This window comes from Mauremys reevesii, linkage group 1 (assembly GCF_016161935.1).
Source record: "Mauremys reevesii isolate NIE-2019 linkage group 1, ASM1616193v1, whole genome shotgun sequence".
Lineage (NCBI taxonomy): Eukaryota > Metazoa > Chordata > Testudines > Geoemydidae > Mauremys > Mauremys reevesii.
The window spans coordinates 358875420-358889305 of record NC_052623.1 but is presented as its reverse complement, the minus strand read 5'-3'; positions in this window follow the sequence as shown (position 1 = coordinate 358889305).

The following is a 13886-nucleotide window of genomic DNA, read 5'->3' as shown; positions in this document are numbered from 1 at the left end:
TGCCAGCAGGAAGGGGGGGGCCTCCCCAGACCCCCACAGCACCCAGCTGTGCCGTCACCCCCTCCCACTCAGGGGCCCTCGCTGCAGGGAGGGCAGAGCCAGCAGCTGTGAGGGGGGGCTCCAGGGCCAAGGCTGGGCTCCGGGGGGGGGGGCTGAGAGAGGCAGGGCCAGCAGCTGTGGGGGGCATGGGGGCTGAGAGAGGCAGGGCCAGCAGCTGTGAGGGCTACGGGGCTGAGAGAGGCAGGGCCAGCAGCTGTGAGGGGGCCTGGGGCTGAGAGAGGCAGGGCCAGCAGCTGTGAGGGGGGCTCCGGGGGCTGAGAGAGGCAGGGCCAGCAGCTGTGAGGGGGGCTCCAGTGGGGGGTGGCTGAGAGAGGCAGGGCCAGCAGCTGTGAGGGGGCTCCGGGGGCTGAGAGAGGCAGGGCCAGCAGCTGTGAGGGGGGCTCTGGGCCGGGGGGGGCTGAGAGAGGCAGGGCCAGCAACTGTGAGGGGGGCTACGGGGGGGGGGCTGAGAGAGGCAGGGCCAGCAGCTGTGAGGGGGGCTCTGGGCCGGGGGGGGCTGAGAGAGGCAGGGCCAGCAGCTGTGAGGGGGGCTCCGGGGGTGGGGTGGGGGGCTGAGAGAGGCAGGGCGCAGCAGCCCCGGGTGGCAGCTCTGGGCAAACGCCTGCTGCCTTTGGCGATCCAGGTTGACACTGGCGGGGGGGCAGGGTGCCCCGGGAGCTGCCCAGCCCTTGCCCTCCGGCGTGAGTCCCGCTGGCTAGCCAGCCCCGTCGCTGGCACAGCCGGGTGCCCACGGGCAGCGCTGCATGGGGCAGGGTGAGGGTCTGGGCAAGGAGAGGAAGACGCGGGCGAGTGTGTCACCCCACCCTGCCGCTGCCTGAGACAGAACACTGGGCCCGGCTGCCCCAGCGGGGCCGCTCCCCTGTTCTCCCGCTGCTCAGAGGAGTTTTTCCGCAGCAAACGCAGGCCGGGGGGAGGGAGACGAGCCCCCAGCAGGCCCCGGGACAGGCCTGCGGCCAGCACTGCCGTGCCGCTTAGAAGGGATCAGCCCCGGCCCATACACTGGGTGCAGAGCGCGGCGCTGAGCAGGGTAAATGCCCTTCGCTCCCCTGCACGGCGGGTGCAGCAGGGCCTCCGGGCTGAGCCATGCTGCTGGGACTAACGAGGAAGCCTGGCAATTAGAAATGAAACGTGCAAACGAGCTCTGTGCTGCTGGGAAGGTCAGCAGCGAACTGCCGGGCAGGGCAGTAATATTCCTGGCCTGGAAATTCTGCTGCGCTGCCCCTTTCCGCCTGGCGCCCAGGGACTCGCTTGTGCGCCAAGTGCCAAGCTGAGGGGTTCCCACTGGATCCCGCCCGGGCTGCATAACAGGCCTGCCAGTGCGCCCGCTGCTGCTTTAATTACCCTGACGGTGCTGTGATGGGGAACCTCCCACGGCCCGGCCCAGCCCTGCCTGGCTCTGGCAATGCCCAGCCCCAGAGCACAGCACCCGGTGCACTGCCCAGCCCCACCCAGCCCCACAGCACAGCACCCGGTGCACTGCCCAGCCCCACCCAGCCCCAGAGCACAGCGCCCGGTGCACTGCCCAGCCCCACCCAGCCCCAGAGCACAGCGCCCGGTGCACTGCCCAGCCCTGCCCAGCCCTGCCCGGCTCTGCCAATGCCCAGCCCCGCCCAGCCCCAGAGCACAGCACCCGGTGCACTGCCCGGCCCCACCCAGCCCCACAGCACAGCACCCGGTGCACTGCCCAGCCCCACCCAGCCCCAGAGCACAGCACCCGGTGCACTGCCCAGCCCCACCCAGCCCCACAGCACAGCACCCGGTGCACTGCCCAGCCCCACCCAGCCCCAGAGCACAGCGCCCGGTGCACTGCCCAGCCCTGCCCGGCTCTGCCAATGCCCAGACCTGCCCAGCCCCAGAGCACAGCACCCGGTGCACTGCCCGGCCCCACCCAGCCCCACAGCACAGCACCCGGGGCACTGCCCGGCCCCAGAGCACAGCACCCGGTGCACTGCCCAGCCCCACCCAGCCCCACAGCACAGCACCCGGTGCACTGCCCGGCCCCACCCAGCCCCAGAGCACAGCGCCCGGTGCACTGCCCAGCCCTGCCCGGCTCTGCCAATGCCCAGACCTGCCCAGCCCCAGAGCACAGCACCCGGTGCACTGCCCGGCCCACCCAGCCCCAGAGCACAGCACCCGGTGCACTGCCCGGCCCCAGAGCACAGCACCCGGTGCACTGCCCAGCCCCACCCAGCCCCACAGCACAGCACCCGGTGCACTGCCCGGCCCCGCCCAGCCCCAGAGCACAGCACCCGGGGCACTGCCCGGCCCCGCCCAGCCCCAGAGCACAGCACCCGGTGCACTGCCCAGCCCCACCCTGCCCCAGAGCACAGCACCTGGTGCACGGCCCGCCACCCTGCCCCAGAGCACAGCACCTGGTGCACGGCCCCGCCCAGCCCCACAGCACAGCACCCGGTGCACTGCCCCGCCCCACCCCGCCCCCCAGCACAGCCCCCCGTGCACTGCCCAGCCCTGCCCGGCTCTGCCAATGCCCCGCCCCACCCAGCCCCAGTGCACAGCACCCGGTGCACGGCCCGGCGCCACCCAGCCCCAGAGCACAGCACCAGGTGCACTGCCCGGCCCCACAGCACAGCTCCCGGTGCACTGCCCAGCCCCACCCAGCCCCAGAGCACAGCACCCGGTGCACTGCCCGGCCCAGCCCCACAGCACAGCACCCGGGGCACTGCCCAGCCCCACCCAGCCCCAGAGCACAGCGCCCGGTGCACTGCCCGGCCCCTCCCAGCCCCAGAGCACAGCACCCGGTGCACTGCCCAGCCCCACCCTGCCCCAGAGCACAGCACCCGGTGCACGGCCCGGCCCCACCCTGCCCCAGAGCACAGCACCCGGTGCACGGCCCGGCCCAGCCCCAGAGCACAGCACCCAGTGCACTGCCTAGCCCTGCCCAGCCCCAGAGCACAGCGCCCGGTGCACGGCCCGGCCCGGCCCCAGAGCACAGCGCCCGGTGCACTGCCCGGCCCGGCCCGGCCCCAGAGCACAGCGCCCGGTGCACTGCCCAGCCCTGCCTGGCTCTGCCAATACCCAGAGCCAGCCCCTGATCCTGGAGCCAGGCCAGCAGAGACAGCCTGGGGCAGCCCGCCACCCTACTGCTCAACCAGCAGGTTCACCCGGGCACAGCACAGAGCCAAGACCCCAAAGGGTGAGACATGCCCCAGAGAGGGCACCAAAATCCCCTCCCCCACCCCATCCTGGATAGAGGCTGAAATCAGCGACCACTGGGGGAGCCACATGCTGCAAGTTTGCAGGGTCCAGCATTTCGAAATCAAGGAAATGGGCACAGAGAGAAAGAGAGACAATGGGACGGGTGTGTGGGGATGGTGGGTGTGGATGGGGATGGAGGGAGGGATGGTGGGTGTGAACAGGATGGATGGAGGGACGCTGGGTGTCTATGGGGAGGGATGGAGGGACACTGGGTGCATATGGGATGGTGGGTGTGGATGGGGGGATGATGGGGATGGAGGGAGGGATGCTGGGTGTGTACAGGATGGATGGAGGGACACTGGGTGTCTATGGGGAGGGATGGAGGGACGCTGGGTGCGTATGGGATGGTGGGTGTGGATGGGGATGGATGGGGGGATGATGGGGATGGAGGGAGGGATGCTGGGTGTGGATGGAGGAGGTTGGAGGGAGGAAGGTTGGGGGGTTATGGGATGGATAGAGGGACGCTGGGTGCATATGGGCTGGGAGGAACGATGGGGCAGGATGGACGGACAATGGGCTGGGTGGATGGATGAATGGTGGGGGTGGATGGAGGGATGATCTGTGGGGATGGGGATGGAGGGACTATGGGGATGGAGGGAGGGACGCTGGGTGGGTATGGGATGGTGGATGTCGCTGGGGATGGGTGGATGGAGGGATGATCTGTGGGGATGGGGATGGAGGGACGATGGGATGGGTGGATGGATGGATGCTGGAGGGGGATGGAGGGATGATCTGTGGGGATGGGGATGGAGGGAGGGACGCTGGGTGGGTATGGGATGGTGGGTGTCTCTGGGGATGGGTGGAGGGACGCTGGGATGGGTGGATGGATGGATGGATGGAGGGGGTGGATGGAGGGTTGATCTGTGGGGATGGGGATGGAGGGATTATGGGGATGGAGGGAGGAATGCTGGGCGGGTATGGGATGGTGGGTGTCTCTGGGGATGGGGGGATGGAGGGATGATCTGTGGGGATGGGGATGGAGGGATGATGGGATGGGTGGATGGATGCTGGAGGAGGATGGAGGGATGATCAGTGGGGATGGGGATGGAGGGAGGGACACTGGGTGGGTATGGTATGGTGGGTGTCTCTGGGGATGGATGGAGGGACGCTGGGATGGGTGGATGGATGGATGCTGGAGGAGGATGGAGGGATGATCCCTGGGGATGGGGATGGATGGAGGGACGCTGGGATGGATGGATGGATAGATGATGGGGGTGGATGGAGGGATGATCTGTGGGGATGGGGATGGAGGGACTATGGGGATGGAAGGAGGGACGCTGGGTGGGTATGGGATGGTGGGTGTCCCTGGGGATGGGTGGATGGATGGATGCTGGGGGTGGATGGAGGGATGATCCTTGGGGATGGGGATGGAGGAACGATGGGATGGGTGGATGGATGGATGCTGGAGGAGGATGGAGGGATGATCCTTGGGGATGGGGATGGAGGGATTATGGGGACGGAGGGAGGGACGGTGGGTGGGTATGGTATAGTGGGTGTCTTTGGGGATGGGTGGATGGAGGGATGATCCTTGGGGATGGGGATGGAGGGAGGGACGCTGGGTGGGTATGGGATAGTGGGTGTCTCTGGGGATGGGTGAATGGATGGATGCTGGGGGTGGATGGAGGATGCTGGAGGAGGTTGGAGGGATGATCCTTGGGGATGGGGATGGAGGGATTATGGGGACGGAGGGAGGAACGCTGGGTGGGTATGGGATGGTGGGTGTCTCTGAGGATGGGTGGCTGGCTGGCTGATCTGTGGGGATGGGGGGAGGGACGCTGGGATAGGTGGATGGATGGATGCTGGAGGTGGATGGATGGATGCTGGAGGTGGATGGAGGGATGATCCGTGGGGATGGGGATGGAGGGACTATGGGGATGGAGGGAGGGACGCTGGGTGGGTATGGGATGGTGGGTGGCTCTGGGGATGCGTGGATGGAGGGATGATGCGCGGGGATGGGGATGGAGGGACTATGGGGATGGAGGGAGGGACGCTGGGTGGGTATGGGATGGTGGGTGGCTCTGGGGATGGGTGGATGGAGGGATGATCTGCGGGGATGGGGATTGAGGGACTATGGGGATGGAGGGAGGGACGCTGGGTGGGTATGGTGTCACGAAGTGCGGGGGGACCCAGGGCCTTCACCCCCGTGCTCCCTACGATTCACCAGGAGTCTCAGCCCTCCGGTAAAGCAGAAGGTTTATTTAGACGACAGGAACACAGTCCAACACAGGTCTTACAGGCACAGATAACCAGATCCCCCCGGTTCGGTCCATCTTGGGGGGCCTCCCAGCCCCCCCCCCGGGGATCAGAGCTCGGTCTCCCTGCTCCTCTCTCTTCTCCAGCCCACCTTCGTCCCCCAGTCCCCTCCGGCCCCTCCTCTCTCCTCCGCCTCCTTCCTTTGTCTCCCCTGGCCAGAGGTGTCACCTCCCCTCCCCCAGGCCAAACTCAGCTCACAGTTTGAATTCCTGACACTCACCTAAACCTCTGGCTCTCCCCTCCCCCACACAGACAGTCTGTGCTTCCTACTTCTTCACACCTCTCCCCCCTCCGAGACTGAACTGAGCGGGGTCACTCCAGCCAGTGACCCGGGGAAGTTCGGATCCCCCTACAACCTTATGCCGCCCGCGCCCTTTCCCCACCCCAGTACCCCTGGGGTGCACCCTGGGCTGGGGCCTTCTCCCCATGTTCCAGTCTGGGGGGCTGTGATTCGGGTTCTCTCGGTTCAGAGCCCCCCCTCTGAACCGGGCCCCCCTCTGGACAGGCTCCTCAGGGCGGGGCGAGGGCCTTACAGCCATCTCCCCCCTGTCCCGGGCCTTCCTCTCCCTCTGGCAGACGTCACAGGAGCGGCAGTGCTGCCGGACATGGGCAAAGACCCCAGGCCAGTAATAGTTCTGCAGCAGCCGCTGCTGGGTACGCCAGGCTCCCTGGTGCCCAGAGGGGGGAATGTCATGGGCCTGGCACAGCAGCTGGTGGTGATACTCCTGGGGTACCACCAGCTGCCTCCTGATCCCCCCTGACTCCATCTTCCTGGGAGCCATTCTCGGTACAGGAGCCCCTTCTCCCACCGGAACCTGTGCCGGCCACTTCGGCCCATGGGCTGTCCCCCCCCCCCGGCTGGCCAGGTTCCTTATCCTCCGCACGGAGGGGTCTCCCCGCACCGCGGCCTGGTACTCAGCCGCTGGGGCAGGGGCGGGGATCTGTCCTCTCTCACCGGCTGGGTCTGGGGCCACAGCCTCTCTGAGCCCTGTCCCTGGACGTTCCTTCCCTACCGGGTCAGGGTCCGGTGTCTCGGCCAAAGTACTTTCCCCGGGGTCAGGGTGCAGAGCCCTGCGTCGACCCTGACTACGGTTCACGGACAGGGTACCCTGGGTGTTACTTGGCCAGTCCTCGAGGTCCCCCCCCATTAACACCTCCGTGGGCAAATGTGGGTGCACTCCCACGTCCTTGAGGCCCTCCTTGTCCCCCCACTTTAGGTGTACCCTCGCGACAGGCACCTTGAATGGGGTCCCGATCACACCCCTCAGGTTCAGGTAGGTGTTGGGCACCATCCGATCTGAGCCCACCACCTGCGGCCGGGCCAGCGTCACCTCTGCGCCCGTATCCCAGTACCCAGTGACCTCCTTCCCGTCTACCTCCAGGGGAACAAGGCACTCGCTCCGGAGGGGTAGTCCCGTGCCCACCCTGTAAACCCCAAACTCAGGGCTGGGAGCATCCAGCCCCTCGGAGGGGTCGACCCGGGGCCCCCCTCCCTCCTTTGCAGGGGGTACGCGGCCCACCCCCCTTTCGTGCGACCGCTGCCCCTCATCCGGCTGGGTCTCTACCCAGTTGACCCGGTGTGGGGTTGGTCTGCTCAGGTTGTCCCGGAGCTTGGGGCACTGGCCCCGTACGTGGCCCGGTTGGCCACATTGATAGCAGCCCATGTCTCGTGGGTCCCCTCGAGGGGGACGGCTGGACCTGACGCCAGATGCTTCCCTTTGGTGGGGGCCCTCCCTCGGCTCCTTCTGGGAGGTCCCATGGTGACTCTCTCTCTGCGTTGAGGCAGATCTGCTCCTTCGAGACTCCTCCCTGCCATCCCCCGCCCGACTGTCCATGTATTGGTTGGCCAGCCGGCCTGCATGCTGCGGGGTCTCCGGCTTCCGGTCCATCAGCCACTGCTTCAGGTCAGACGGGCACTGCGCATACAGGTGCTCCAGTACGACTAGGTCAAGCAGGTCCTCTCTGGTTTGGGCCCCAGCCGTCCACTTGCGGGCGTACCCCTGCGCCCGGTTGACCAGTTGCAGGTATGTGACCTCCCGGGTCTTACGTTGACCCCGGAACCTCTTCCGGTACATCTCCGGGGTCAGCCCAAACTCGCGGAGCAGGGCCTCTTTGAACAGGTTGTAGTCCCGCGCCTCCTCCCCTTTCATTCGGCTGTACACCTCCACGGCGGTGGAGTCCAGTACGGGGGTGAGGCGCCGGATCCTGTCTGCGGGGTCAACCTGGTGCAGCGCGCAGGCATTCTCAAAGGCCGTCAGGAAGGTGTCTATGTCCTCCCCCTGCTTACGCGGGGCCAGGAAGTTCGTATCGAAGCTCTTTGTAGGCTTGGGCCCCCCCTCACTCACCGCAGCCGGGGCCTCCCTGTTGTTCTGCTGGGCCAGGGCCAGTTCATGTCTGCGCTGCTCCTCCTTCTCTCTCGCCTCGAATTCACGTTGCTTCTCCTTCTCTCTCGCCTCGAATTCACGCTGCTGTTGCTTCTCCTTCTCTCTCGCCTCGAATTCACGCTGGCTTTGTCTTTCCTCATATGCCCTCAGCTCCTTACGCTCCTCCCTCTCCATCCGTTTGATCTCTCTCTCCAACTCCAGCCGCCTGAGTTCCACGGAGGCCGAGCGTCGCCGGGACGATCCCCTGCTGGCCGGGGGGGTCACGGTGCCCTCCGTAGCTGGGCTCCTCCTCCCCCTAGGCCTAGGGGTGGGGGGTCTCGAGGAGCCCTCATCCGCCGACTGGCCACTCCCAGCGGGTACAGACACTGGAGCCTGTGCTGCATCTGCCCGGCTGCTTCCCTCAGAGACAGGGACCGGTTCATTCCTGCGATCTCTCTCCTCCAGCCGGGCAATCAGCTGGGCCTTGGTGAGCTTCCCATGGCGCAGCCCCCCCTGCTTGCACAGCTCCACCAGCTCCCACTTGTGCTTCTGGGAATACATCTTCCTGCTGGCCGCTCGCAGGCCGGGGTGTTCGCCACTCCCCACGGGTTCCAGGGGGACCCCTCGTGTGCCAGTCCGTGAGGTCACCCCCTCTCTGCCAGGGTCGAGCTGCAGACTCCTCCGCCCCGGGGATCGTTCGCTGTGATCTCCCGGGGGACCCTGTTACTGCAAAGTCCTGCTCTCTGGCCACACTCACCCAGGAGTGAATCGCCCCTTCGTTTTCCTGCTCCCCAGTCACTTACTGCAGGAAGCGCCGTCCACGGGGTGCCGCCGATCCCACCGCTGCCACCAGTTGTCACGAAGTGCGGGGGGACCCAGGGCCTTCACCCCCGTGCTCCCTACGATTCACCAGGAGTCTCAGCCATCCGGTAAAGCAGAAGGTTTATTTAGACGACAGGAACACAGTCCAACACAGGTCTTGCAGGCACAGATAACCAGATCCCCCCGGTTCGGTCCATCTTGGGGGGCCTCACAGCCCCCCCCCCCCCGGGGATCCGAGCTCGGTCTCCCTGCTCCTCTCTCTTCTCCAGCCCACCTTCGTCCCCCAGTCCTCTCCGGCCCCTCCTCTCTCCTCCGCCTCCTTCCTTTGTCTCCCCTGGCCAGAGGTGTCACCTCCCCTCCCCCAGGCCAAACTCAGCTCACAGTTTGAATTCCTGACACTCACCTAAACCTCTGGCTCTCCCCTCCCCCACACAGACAGTCTGTGCTTCCTACTTCTTCACATATGGGATGGTGGGTGGCTCTGGGGATGGGTGGATGGAGGGATGATCTGCGGGGATGGGGATTGAGGGACTATGGGGATGGAGGGAGGGACGCTGGGTGGGTATGGGATGGTGGGTGGCTCTGGGGATGGGTGGATGGAGGGATGATCCTTGGGGATGGGGATGGAGGGACAATGGGGATGGAGGGAGGGACGCTGGGTGGGTATGGGATGGTGGGTGTCTCTGAGGATGGGTGGATGGATGGATGGCTGGATGGATGATCTGTGGGGATGGGGGGAGGGACGCTGGGATAGGTGGATGGATGGATGCTGGGGGTGGATGGAGGGATGATCCGCGGGGATGGGGGTGGAGGGCAGGAGGACAGCAGCAGAGTTCACTACAAGGAAGGCGCTGAGGGCCCTGTGATGTCGTTTCCCCTCCCCCCACCTACTGAAGAGGGAAGGAGCATTTCTGCTGCTCTTACTTCCCGGGCTCCAGCCCAGCCTCCCTGCGCAGCCTTCCTGGACCCCCAGGGCTGGGGGCTGCTCGCTGCGACCTGCCCTTTGCCCCCTCCTCCCTCTGGGCACGAGCAGCATTCCCAGCCCCCGCTCAGCTCCCAGCTGCGCGGAACGCCCCGCACCAGCGTCCTCCCCCGGGAACGCCAGGGGCCGGGTGCTTAACCACTGGGCCGAGCACGTCGAAGGGCTGGAAGCAAATGGTCACCTAGACAATCAGATCGTTACCCACAAGCTGGACCGAGCCCTGGTGCACTAGAGACGCTCTGGGCCAACAAAGCAAAGCGCCCCTGTGATGAGGCGGTTCTGGCAGGACCCAACTGAGAGTGCCAATTCAGGACAAATTGCTCAAACAGGGCAGTCACAGCCCTAGGCTGGGGTTTCTCCACCTCTAAGGCAAACCAAACCAGCCAGACAAAAAGGACTTTGGTCTCACCCCACTGGCTGACCACAAGTCACACAAGCAATTTCCTTAGACACTCCAGTTTCCCAGTATCACCACCAGTGCACTCGTCCTGGGGATGAATGGTTATGAAAACCAACACCCCAATAAAAGAAAAAGGTTCCCTCGATCCCAAAGGACCAAGCCCCAGACCCAGGTCAATATACACATCAGATCTTATCCACAAATCACGCTGTTGCCAATCCTTTAGAATCTAAAATCTAAAGGTTTATTCATAAAAGGAAAAAGGTAGAGATGAGAGCTAGAATTGGTTAAATGGAATCAATTCCATACAGTGATGGCAAAGTTCTTAGTTCAGGCTTGTAGCAGTGATGGAGTAAACTGCAGGTTCAAATCAAGTCTCTGGAACATCCCCCGCTGGGATGGGTCATTCAGTCCTTTGTTCAGAGATTCAGTTTGTAGCAAAGTCCCTCCAGAGGTAAGAAGCAGGATTGAAGACCCGATGGAGATGACGCTGTGACGGAGCGATTCTGGCGGGACCCAACTGAGAGTGCCAAATCAGGACCAATTGCTCAAACAGGGCAGTTACAGCCCTAGGCTGGGGTTTTTCCACCTCTAAGGCAAACCAAACCAGCCAGACAAAAAGGACTTTGGTCTCACCCCACTGGCTAACCACAAGTCACACAAGCAATTTCCTTAGACACTCCAGTCTCCCAGTATCACCACCAGTGCACTCGTCCTGGGGATAAATGGTTATGAAAACCAACACCCCAATAAAAGAAAAAGGTTCCCTCGATCCCAAAGGACCAAGCCCCAGACCCAGGTCAATATACACATCAGATCTTATCCACAAATCACGCTGTTGCCAATCCTTTAGAATCTAAAATCTAAAGGTTTATTTACAAAGGGAAAAAGGTAGAGAAGAGAGGTAGAATTGGTTAAATGGAATCAATTACATTCAGTAATGGCAAAGTTCTTAGTTCAGGCTTGCAGCAGTGATGGAGTAAACTGCAGGTTCAATTTAAGTCTCTGGAATGCATCCCCCGCTGGGATGGGTCCTCAGTCCCTGGTGTAGAGCTTCAGTTTGTAGCAAAGTCCCTCCAGAGGTCAGAAGCAGGATTGAAGACAAGATGGAGATGAGGCATTGGCCTTATATAGACTTTTCCAGGTGTAAGAATTCCTTTGTCTTCACTGTGGAAATTTACAGCAACATGGAGCCTAGAGTCACATGGGCCAGTCCCTGCATACTTTGCTGAGTCACAAGGCGTGTCTGCCTTCTCTCCATGGGTCAATTGTGTAGCCGATGGCCCTTTAATGGGCCATCAATCCAGCTATGCCGGGCTAACATCAGCTTGTCTGGGACACTTCCCAGAGGCAGAGCAGAATACAAACTATAGACATTACAGAGCCAATACTTATAACTTTAACTACAAATGATACAGACATATAGACAGCATAATTATAATCAGCAACCCATAATCTGGTCTTAGACACCTTAGATGACCCCCTTTATCTAAGATTTGGTGCCACTGCAGGACCTTGGTTGCAATCCATGTTCTATATGGTCCCAATTTATATCAATAACGTCACAGACGCATCAGCCTTATACAGGCTTTTCCAGGTGTAAGAACCTCTTTGTTCTTACTGTGGAAAATTACAGCAAAATGGAGTCTGGAGTCACATGGGCCAGTCCCTGCACTTTGCTGAGTCACAAGGCGTATCTGCCTTCTCTCCATGGGTCAATTGTGTAGCTGACGGTCCTTAATGGGCCATCAAGCAGGCTAGGCAGAGCTAACACCCACTTGTCTGCGGTGTCACCCGGAAGCAGAGCACAATACAAAATACGGACAGTACAGAGCCAATACTCATAACTTCAACTACAAAATGATACACACATACAAACACCATAATCATAACCAGCAAATCAGAACCTCTCCATAGACCCCTTACATACAACCGTTATACAAATATTTGCTGCAAATATAGAACAGTGGTCACAACAGTGATCTGTTCAGTCACAGACTATGTCAATAACGTCACAGCCCCCAAATCCTTCCCGCCTGGCTGGGCTGGGATCTGCCCTTCATGAGACAAGGCGTGCTGGCAGCTTGCCTGCTCAGGGAGGTATCCAGGGTGTCTCTCTGGGGCTCCCAGCACCCCCCAAACCGTTGCCTTGACTCGTGAGTGAGACGCCCCCTGGGGGTTGTTTCTTCCTCTGAGCCTGTGATTTCCCGATCTCCTACCTAGCATTGGACTCAGTCCATGTCCGGCCTCCATGGTGCCATGGCCAACCCCCGACACACCCGGCCACCCGCAGAGAGAAACGTGCCTCTTCCCGCCTGCCTGACAGGAGTGTGCAGAGTCCCGTCTGGGGACCCGCCTTCGCGCCCAGGCTCAGGGAGAAAATCCATCCAAGAGCGGACAGGGCGTGATGGGGCAGGCAGCCGGGGGGTGGGCAGAATAGGGGAGGAGGCCAGATAAATGGCCTCTGAGTCCCAGAGAGCGGTGCCAGAGCTTCTCTGCAATCCGGAGCTAGGACCGAGGCCTGCGGGGGAAAGGGCCTGTGGCCTCCCCTGGGAGGGGTGGGGAGGCAGCTGTACGAGCCACTCACCCCGTGCCTACGAGCTCCATGAACTCGCCCGGGGCCAGGGTGTCCTGCTGGGAGCTGGCTCTGTCCCAGTGCCAAGGCCCCGAGCTGCTGGGACTTCTGCCGTCAGGGTGGGGGTGGGGACTTTGGGTCCCCTTCCAACCCAATGATGTTTCAGGGCAATGAGTTTGCTGGGTCTCAGCTCAGCAGGTGTCACATCCACTGACCCCCAAGAGAGGCCGAGGAAGGGGTCCCTCAGGGTGAGGCCAGTTCTTTCCCCTCCCTCCGGCCCCGGGCAGGTGGATGAACCCTGGGCTGACCCGGGATCCCCCCGTTCCAACTGGCCGCCGTGCGCTGGGTCAGGACTCTAAGTCTGGGGCTGGGGTTTGCCTGGGCCGGTGCTGGGATGTCGGGGGGGGGGTGCTAGCAACAGCTCGTGGGGGCAGCTGCTTCTAGGGTGCAAAGGGCTCCGGGTGCTCGGCTCACTCCTACTCCTGCACACCCCTGGCTGGGGCCGTGCTGCCCTCTGCCGGACACAGCAGCCATTGCCTTCGGCAACCAGGAGAGCACCCTCCCTCCGGCCTCTGGCCGTTTTCTGCTGCCAGCAGGTCTGGGCAGAGGGTCTCTGCTCCCAGGGTCTCCAAAGCTTGTCCCTAGCAGGGATGTAGAGAGCAGGGGCTGGGCCAGCACCACCCCCTGCACAGCCCCAGTCACGAGGGGCCCCACCCCGGGAGCGGCACGTGACCTCGGCCACATCACCGTAGCAGGCAGAGCCTGTGACCCTGGCAGATCTGGCCCTCCCGGCCCGCTGGGAACCCTAGGACAAAAACCACCTCTGGAAAGCAGAGCAACCCCCGGAGGAGCCCGCTGCCCCCTCGCAAGGACAGAAGACAAAGCCCATGGTCCGGGCACGAGACAGGCCGGCTCTTGCCAGCTATGGGTTCGGGGGCTGAGAAACTGGAAAAGAAACCAGGGGACATCACAGGCCATTGGATCAGGAGCCACTTTGTCCCCAGGGTGACAGGGGAGACGCTGAAACGAGAGGACCCGTCTTCCCACCCTGGAACCAGGCACTGACATGGAGTGGTGCTTCCTCTGGCTCCCGGAGAGAACGTGCTCTAGCTTGGGGGGCAGCAGCAGCTTCCCCTTATCCAGGGCAGCCCGAGCCACATGCTCAGCCGGGGCCGGGGGGGAGATCAGGCTGGAGCAAGGGTCTCGCATCGGGCT